This window comes from Ursus arctos, unplaced genomic scaffold (genome assembly GCF_023065955.2).
Source record: "Ursus arctos isolate Adak ecotype North America unplaced genomic scaffold, UrsArc2.0 scaffold_18, whole genome shotgun sequence".
Taxonomy (NCBI): Eukaryota; Metazoa; Chordata; class Mammalia; order Carnivora; family Ursidae; genus Ursus; species Ursus arctos.
In genome coordinates, this window is record NW_026622852.1 from 23293456 (window position 1) to 23301731 (window position 8276).

The following is an 8276-nucleotide window of genomic DNA, read 5'->3' on the forward strand; positions in this document are numbered from 1 at the left end:
CTTCCTAGTACACAGAAAGCAAAAACTTAAAATTATAAATTTTCGTTAAAATTATCTCATCAAAAAAATGTTTGTAAATGAAAGGAAGGCACAGATTCAGAGAAAATTCTTGTGAAACGTAAATTTGACAAGGAACTTCTATCTGGAAGGTATACGTAACTACTACCAAAAAATAAGGCCAACGAGCCCATTTTAAAAATGGACAAAACACTTAACCAAGAGTTCATATGGGAACTTATCTGAATAGCTAATCAGCAAATGATAAAGTGCTCAACATCATTTGTCATGAAGAAAATGCAAATTAAAACCATAACAGGCTGCTACTATACAGCCACTAGAATGGCTAAAATTAAATACACTGACTGCACTAATTATTGGCAAGAATGTGTGGCTCGTGGAACACTCATACACTTCTGGTGGGAATGTAAAATGGTACAATCTCTTTGGGAAAAGGCCTGGCACTTTCTTATCACATTAAACATACTCCTACTTCTGATTCCAGCAATTCTACTCCTAGGCATACAGAACGAGAAATGAGAACATAAGCTCATGAAAAGATTTATACAAGAATGTTTATAACAGATTTATTCCTAATACCCGAAACTGGAAGTAACTCAAATGTCCATCAGCAGAAGAGTAAGTAAGCGGATAGTGGTATGTTCTTACCATGGAGCACTACTCAGTTGTGAGAAGGAACGAATCACTACTATATACGACAACATGGCTCAATCCCATAAACACTATGTTGTGTGAAAGAAGTCAGTGCAAATAAGTGCAAACTGTATGATTATATTCACCTGAAGTTCTACAACAGGCAGAATCATCCTTGGCGGGGATGGGGGCTGCTGACTGACTGGGAAGGGACATAAGGAACTTTCTAGATGATAGACATATTTTACATCTTGATAGGGTATGGGTTACATTTGTGCATTTCAATGTAGCAAATTTTACCTAAGAAAACTATATAAAAAATCCAGTAACAATGGGAGGAGAGACAAAACAAAAATGACCAAAAGATTAGATAATTGTTTAAGCTGGGTGGTGGGTACACTATTTTATTTGCTTTGTATAAGCTTAAATTTTTCTAATATAAAAGGTACCAAAAGTCTTGGCAGTTTTCTTATACAGAGAATTACATTTACAAAATGAATCCTCCGGTCTAATTATATGTAATGCCTGGTAATAGTCACCCATTGCAAAAGAAAACTATGTTTCAAAAAATTTTAAATAATTCTCTTTTTGCCAAAACTTCACATGCTGTATTTTAACTGCAGGGGAAAAAATCCATAAAATATTAACTCATAAAGGAACATTATATGTTAGACTTTACTGAATGTCACTTCCCACAGTGCAATGCGTACATTTCAGATACTGCTAATAAAAACTCATTTTGTAGCCTAGATTATTATATTAAAGAAAATAACAGGTTAACAATGTTTCAAGTGTTACATATCAAAATCATTAATCATAGAATTAGGAAGGTAGCTGTGTTTCTGAAAAGGATATATGATATTAACCAAATTCATTTTTCAAATTATATTGGTAATATTTTTGGCATTCATGTCTTCCTCCCAGTTTCTAAAATAAACCATAAACAGATACTTTAATAGTGTAAATATGTCTAATTGAAAGGAATATTTTTAAAAATTTAAATTCAAGCTAGTTAACATATAGTATTGGTTTCAGGAGTAAAATTGGTGATTCATCACTTACAGAGAACACCCAGTGCTCACCCCAACCAATGCCCTCCTTAATGCCCATCACCCATTGAGGTCCCCCCACCTCCCCTCCATCAACCCTCCATCAACCCTCAGTTTGTTTCCTATAGTTAAGAGTCTTATGATTTGCCTCTGTCTCTGTTTTTATCTTATTGTATTTTTCTTACCCTTCCCCTATGTTCATCTGTTCTATTTCTTAAATTCCACATATGATTGAAATCATATGGTACTTGTCTTTGACTGACTGATTTCTCTTAGCATAATACCCTCTAGATCCATCCACATTCTTGCAAATGGCAAGATTTCATTCTTTTTGATGGCTAATATTCCATTGTGTGTGTGTATATATTCCATATTATATATCCCATATTACATATTCCATTGTATACATATATTACATCTTTTTTATCCATTCATCCATCAGTGGAAAATTGAAAGGATTATTTTTGTCCCTACCACATTAGAGATTTTCTCTACCTTATCAGAATCAGCCAAATAGTTTTAAAGTTCCCTCAACCTAATTCTTTTTTTTTTCTTATCAATATTTCTCCTACACATGGTATCATACTGATTACTAGATTCTCAGTTGCTATTTTATTATAATTATCCTTTTCTTTTATAATGTTTTATTTTTTAGCAAGCTTTGTAACCTCTTATAATTGATTCTCTGACAGTGACTCCAAATTACACAATGCATTCCCTCATTCCAAACAGAATCTATGCATTCACTCAACAATTTGCTGTATCCACATTTAACCTGTTTCCAAACAGGTCTTAAGTTTCAATTGCATAGTCATAAAAATTTCATTTTCCCTTATTTTGTGTTAAATAATTGTTAAAAGCAGATCATATTTACACATGAACCTCTTGACTACACTCTCTCAGAGTCGGTTAATAGAACGATATACTTAACATATCCAGATGATATGTAACCAAACTTGGCTGCCATTCTGAACTGGCTGTTGAATTCACAGTTTATGTTGACACAGTTCACCGTGGGGCAGAGCTGACTTCCAATCAAGCCCATCTTTTAGAGCCAGAGTAAAAAACCACACTATCTTCCAATAATGAAAATGGGCAGAAAAGGATAACAGGGTTATTTTTTCCCTTCAGGACTGAAGCTTTTTTAGAGGCATTACCAACCTACTTCCAAAGCAAAATCAAAACCACGATGTCAATTTGTGGTAAATAAATCTTGGGCTGATGTTGTTTCATTACCAATACTTCCCAATATACCCCTTTTTTATGGTAAAACAGTGGCTATTCACAGTTTTCTATCTTTAACTCCTTTGTTCAGTGGTCTATTGAGTGATATATATATATATAATATATATATATATTATATATATATAATATATATATATATATTATATATATATAGTCACCAACAATTTCAGAATTAGAAAAGACTTGGAAGCTCGTAAGGTCCATTAGTAAGAGGCCTTTCCATTTGTAACTTCCCCCATTTCTTGCAACATATATTATTGTGAGAACAAATCTGCTTTGCTGTTATTGCATTATTTGAAGGAATTATCAAGTAGGGTGGGCTCTTGCATTTAAATATTGACTCTGGACCTAAATCACATGACGCACATACATGAAATTTAAACGAAGTGTTTGGAAGTTTCAACCGGTTGATCTAAGTATGCACAGCAAATTCGTTGTTATTTGACAGCTTCAGAAGGGCCACTCTGACAGACTGTGCACTCCTCGGCTAAGGTCACCATGCACATATGGCTAGATGTTTACTTCTGATAATTCTGTGACTTCTCTTGCTGTCTAAATGTTGCTGACATGGAGGCTTTAATTATTGGGATACATTTTAGTTGCTAGGATACTCGTTTTATAGGCAGCACTGAAGCATTTCTACTTAATCTAGTTTTTAGCTTAAAACTAAAGTGACAAAGAGCCTTAGTACACTAATTAATTCTATAGTTCTTATTCCAGAGATTTCAAAGCTACAGGCACCGTAATATAAAAATTGCTCCTTTGTTGACTGATAATACAAATAAGGAAAATTGATTCTTCTTCAGTTTTCATTTTTCTCACTTTAAGCACAATAGGTTCTCCCAAGCACAAAAGTCAGGTTCTGGTTCAAGCTGGCCCCAAAATAGGATCCTGAACTCACCTCTTCCCACAAACACACCAGACCTACAGCTACATACGGAACAAGGTTCCCTGCAAAAAGACCTAAAACGTGTGTGATTTCTACATGTCTGAAAAAGTGAGAGAAGATCCACATGAAAAGGAATAGGAGAGGCTGGGACACAATCTCTCCATAAGCCCCTCTTCCAGCACAGCGATCCACAGTTGAGAGGGAATCGAAAACCCAGAGTTTCTCCCTAAGGAGCTAAGGGCTTAAACTCCACATCAAGAATTCCCAACTTTTAAGATCTGCACCTGAGACATGAACCCCCAAAACATCTAGCTTTGAAAACCAACAGGGCTCGCATCCAGGAGACCCCACAAGGCCGTGGCTATCTGACAAGTACTCTTGAAGGGCTCCAGTGCTCACACTCACCTCAGCAGGGTCCAGCAGGAAGTGGCTGGTTGAGCGGCACCCAGACTTTGCTCGTCTAGGAGTGTTGACCTCAGGGCCAGACATCTGATTTGACACACTTCTGGGGACCTGATGGGGGGTTCTCAGGGATGGAGGCTGCCAGGCACCTTCTCCACACTCTCCCTCTGCATGGATCCAGTTGGCAGACACCATCTTTTTTTCTTCTCAATGCTAAGAACAAAAGTCATAGAATGATATAAAGCCTTCATTGTGAGAATTAACCATCATTCCCCCCCTCCCTCAGCTGTTTTTCTCCACTCCTAATTCTATACACCAGTGGCAATGACTTTTAAACTTGGCTATGTATAGTTCTAACGTGGTTTTCTTCATGTTGCAAAATAAGGTATATTTATAGCTCTTTCTTTATATTTCAAATTTAGATTTTCTCCATTTCTTTCCTGCCACTTATATGAAGATTTAGATGATTTATATAATCCTCTCACTCTTCCTATTTCTTCTTAGTACAATTAATTATTTTTGATTCCACGACTGAGGAAGAGTGTATGAGAGACAAACTTTCTGAATCCCTTAATATATGAACGTTTTTAACTTCATATCACTCATGACTAATAATTTGGCTGACATAAGTATTCTAGGTTTAAAGTTACTTCTACTTTGAACTTTAAAGAATTACTCTGTCATCTACGAGTGGTACTGATGACATGCCCTAACTAGTTGTGTCTTATTGTATACATTACTTTCCCTTATGAAAAGCTTTTCGAATCCTCTACACTTGATTTTCTGAAATTTCTCACAGATGTCTAAGGTCACGTTTTTTTTCACATAGAAGAGTTTCTTATTTCAAGACATGTGTTTTCCTTCAGTTCTGGAAATTTAGCTTAAAATTTCACTTTGGGAGGAATACTTTTCACTCCACTTTGTCAGCACTCTTTTGGAAATTTGATCAGTTGAAACAGAACTTCTTGGACTAATCTTCCATCTCATATATTTTCAGGGAGATTTCTTATCTTCAACAATTGCAAGGTTTCTATATATATACTTGTATCTGTATTTTTAATTTCTACGAGTTTTTTGCTCTGTTATTCCTTTTAACTACATTTTCTTGATATATGGGTAGAATACAAATGTATTCTTGAATTTTTGTTGGCTATTAATTAAAAGTGAGTGGGGAGAGGAGGCAAGGTTGTTTAATTTTCTTTCCTCCAGATCAGTTTAACTTATTTTTTCAATACTTTGAAGACTTTCCTCAGATACTTAATGAATGTTTACAGTCTCTCCATATTTTAAATTTAAGAAAAAGAAAAGTTACGTAGAGTATCCACAGGCATTTGCTAACAGTAAACTCCATTGAGTGTGAGTGGCCAACAAATGGGCAGCTTGCTGGGGAACCCCTTCTAGGGTGAACATATACGGTAAGTAGAGGAATGGTCTCCCAAGGATGTCCACAACCTAATCTTCAGAATCTGTAAATATGTTTGGTTACTTGGCAAAGGGGAGTTAAGCTTGCAGATTGGTGTTAAGGTTGCTAATGAGCTACCATTAAGACAAGGAGATTATCTTGGATTATTCTCATAGACATAGAGTAATCACAAGCATCCTTAAAAGTGGAAGAGGGAATTGAAAGAGAAATCCAGAGGATGACAGTATGAAAAGGATTCTGCCTAATATTGCTGGCTTTAAAGATGGGAGAAAAAAGCTCATGAGCTGAGGAAAGTAGGCAGCCTCCATAAACTGGAAAAAATAAGGAAATATGTTCTCCCCTAAAGCCTCCAGAAAGGAACATAGTTCTGCTGACATCTATCAAGATGGCCCCTGAGATCTAAGCTACAAAACGGTAAAAAAATAAATTTGTATTATTTAAAAATCACCAAGTTTGTGGCAGTTTGACACAACAGAAACAGAAAGCTAATACAGATTTTGGTCCTCAGAGTAGAGTGCTACTGTAACAGTACCTAAATATATGGAAGTGGCTTTAGAATTGGTTAGTGGCAGAGGCTGAAAGAATTTTGAGGAGCATGATAGAAAAAGCCTAGAGTAATGTAAGCAGACCTTTAGTAGAAATATGGATAATAATGATTCTTTTAGTAAGGACACAGAGGAGGTTAGAGAAGACACGTATCACTTTGGAGACTCCCTAAATCCTAAGCACAGTGCTGGTAGAAATAGTATAGACATTAAAGGTGCTGCTGGTGAGAACTTAGAAGAAAATGAGCAACATATTATTGGCAATTTTCAGCTCCTTTATTCTTTTTTTCATGTGTAGAATTTCATCCTCTTGGTAGAATACAATATATTCCTGAGTTTTGGTAGGTCATTAAAAGGGGAGAAGGGGTGAATGGGGGTTGTTCGATTAATTCTGCTTCCTCAAGTTACAGTTTTTCTGTTTGTCTTGTTATTTTCTTCCTTTGTTGACTTTCCTCATTGTCTGGGAAAGAGAATCCCTGGAATGGATTGGCAGACAGCTTAGCAGACCTGTGGCCTGAGGTTTAAAGTGGTGCAGTCTCCGTCAGATGGCTGGAGACACTTCTGGAAACAAGAGCACAATGGCTGCCCAAGGAGAACCCCAAGTCCAGTTCAAACTTGTATTGGTTGGCAATGGTACTGAAAAAACTACATTCGTGAAGTATCATCTGACTGGTGAATTTGAAAGGAAGTATGTAGCCACCTTAGTGTTGAGGTCCATCCCCTTGTGTTCTGTACCAACACAGGACCTATGAAGTTCCTGGTATGGGATACAGCTGGTCAGGAGAAATTTGGTGGGCTGAGAGATGGCTATGACATCCAAGCCTGGTACGCCATTATAATGTTTGATGTAACATGAAGGATTACTCACAAAAATGTGCCTAACTGGCATAGAGATCTGGTACAAGTACGTGAAAACATCCCCATTGTGCTGTGCGGCAACAAAGTAAACACTAAGGACAGGAAGAGTAAGGCAAAATCTACTGTCTTCCACCTTCAGTACTATGATATTTCTGCCAAAAATCATTACAGCTTTGAAAAGACTTTCCTGTGGCTTGCTGGAAAACTAATCGGAGACCCTAACTTGGGTTTGTCACCATGCCTGCTCTTGCCCCCCAGAGGCGATCGTGGAGCCAGCTTTGGTAGCACAGTGTGGGCGTGATCTAGAGGTTGCTCAGACCCCTGCTCTCCCAGCTGGGCATGATGACTTGTGACAAAGTGCAGCTGGAGCCCAGCGTCAGAAGTCTAGGGTTATAGGCAACTGTCCTGGGATGTCAGTGGTGCAGCGTGTTTGCCATTTTATTCTGTGGCTGAGCAGGACATGTGCTTCACCTGTGGGATGCTGAAGGAGATGGACGGGCTTTGGAGTGAATATGGCTGCCCAAGGAGAACCCCAAGTACCTTCATTTTTTGGACCTGCATATTTAGCTGTTTTGGAATACCGTTGTCTGCTTCCTGAGCTTCAAATAGAAGACTATTATAGTCACATTAAAAAAAAAAAAAGTCACATTAAAAAAAAAAAAAAGAACATTTTGAGGTGCTAGGAATTCATTATCAATTTAATAAAGGAATGTTAGAGTCAGTTTGTTAGATTATATACCAGACTGGTTGGTGTCTTATCTTTGGGGTTATCTTTTCCACTGGGCAGGAACAATTTGCTTATCTACTAGACAAAAACCTACAGGATAATATGTACTTAATATGTGACTTCATTGAGCCTATCATCTGTGATCAATTGTCTTAATGCTGTCGAGCTTCACTTCTCTTTTTAAAGGTAAACTTCTCCTCATCAATTCTTTGGTCACTAAGAAGTACAGTTCTTATATACAAGGCAGGGTAAATCCTGGGTTCTTTTCCTTTATCACCTATATTCCAAACAATGAGCTTCTTAAAAAATAAATCATGATGACCTCATGGATTTTAACATATCTGATGTGTTTCAACCCATTGTAAGTGTGATCTATATTATCCATGTACTTTTTAAAATAAATGGAAGCATACTAAACATATTTTTGAAAGAGATTAAAAAGAAAAAGCTAGCAAAAGATTAATGTGACAAGAACCAATGCAAATTG

General features: G+C 36.8%; 1 pseudogene; it reads left to right on the forward strand.

The window, feature by feature from the left end:
* The first annotated feature begins 6782 nt into the window (after positions 1-6782).
* LOC113260539 (GTP-binding nuclear protein Ran-like) lies at positions 6783-7415 on the forward strand (annotated as a pseudogene).
* The last annotated feature ends 861 nt before the right edge of the window (positions 7416-8276 follow it).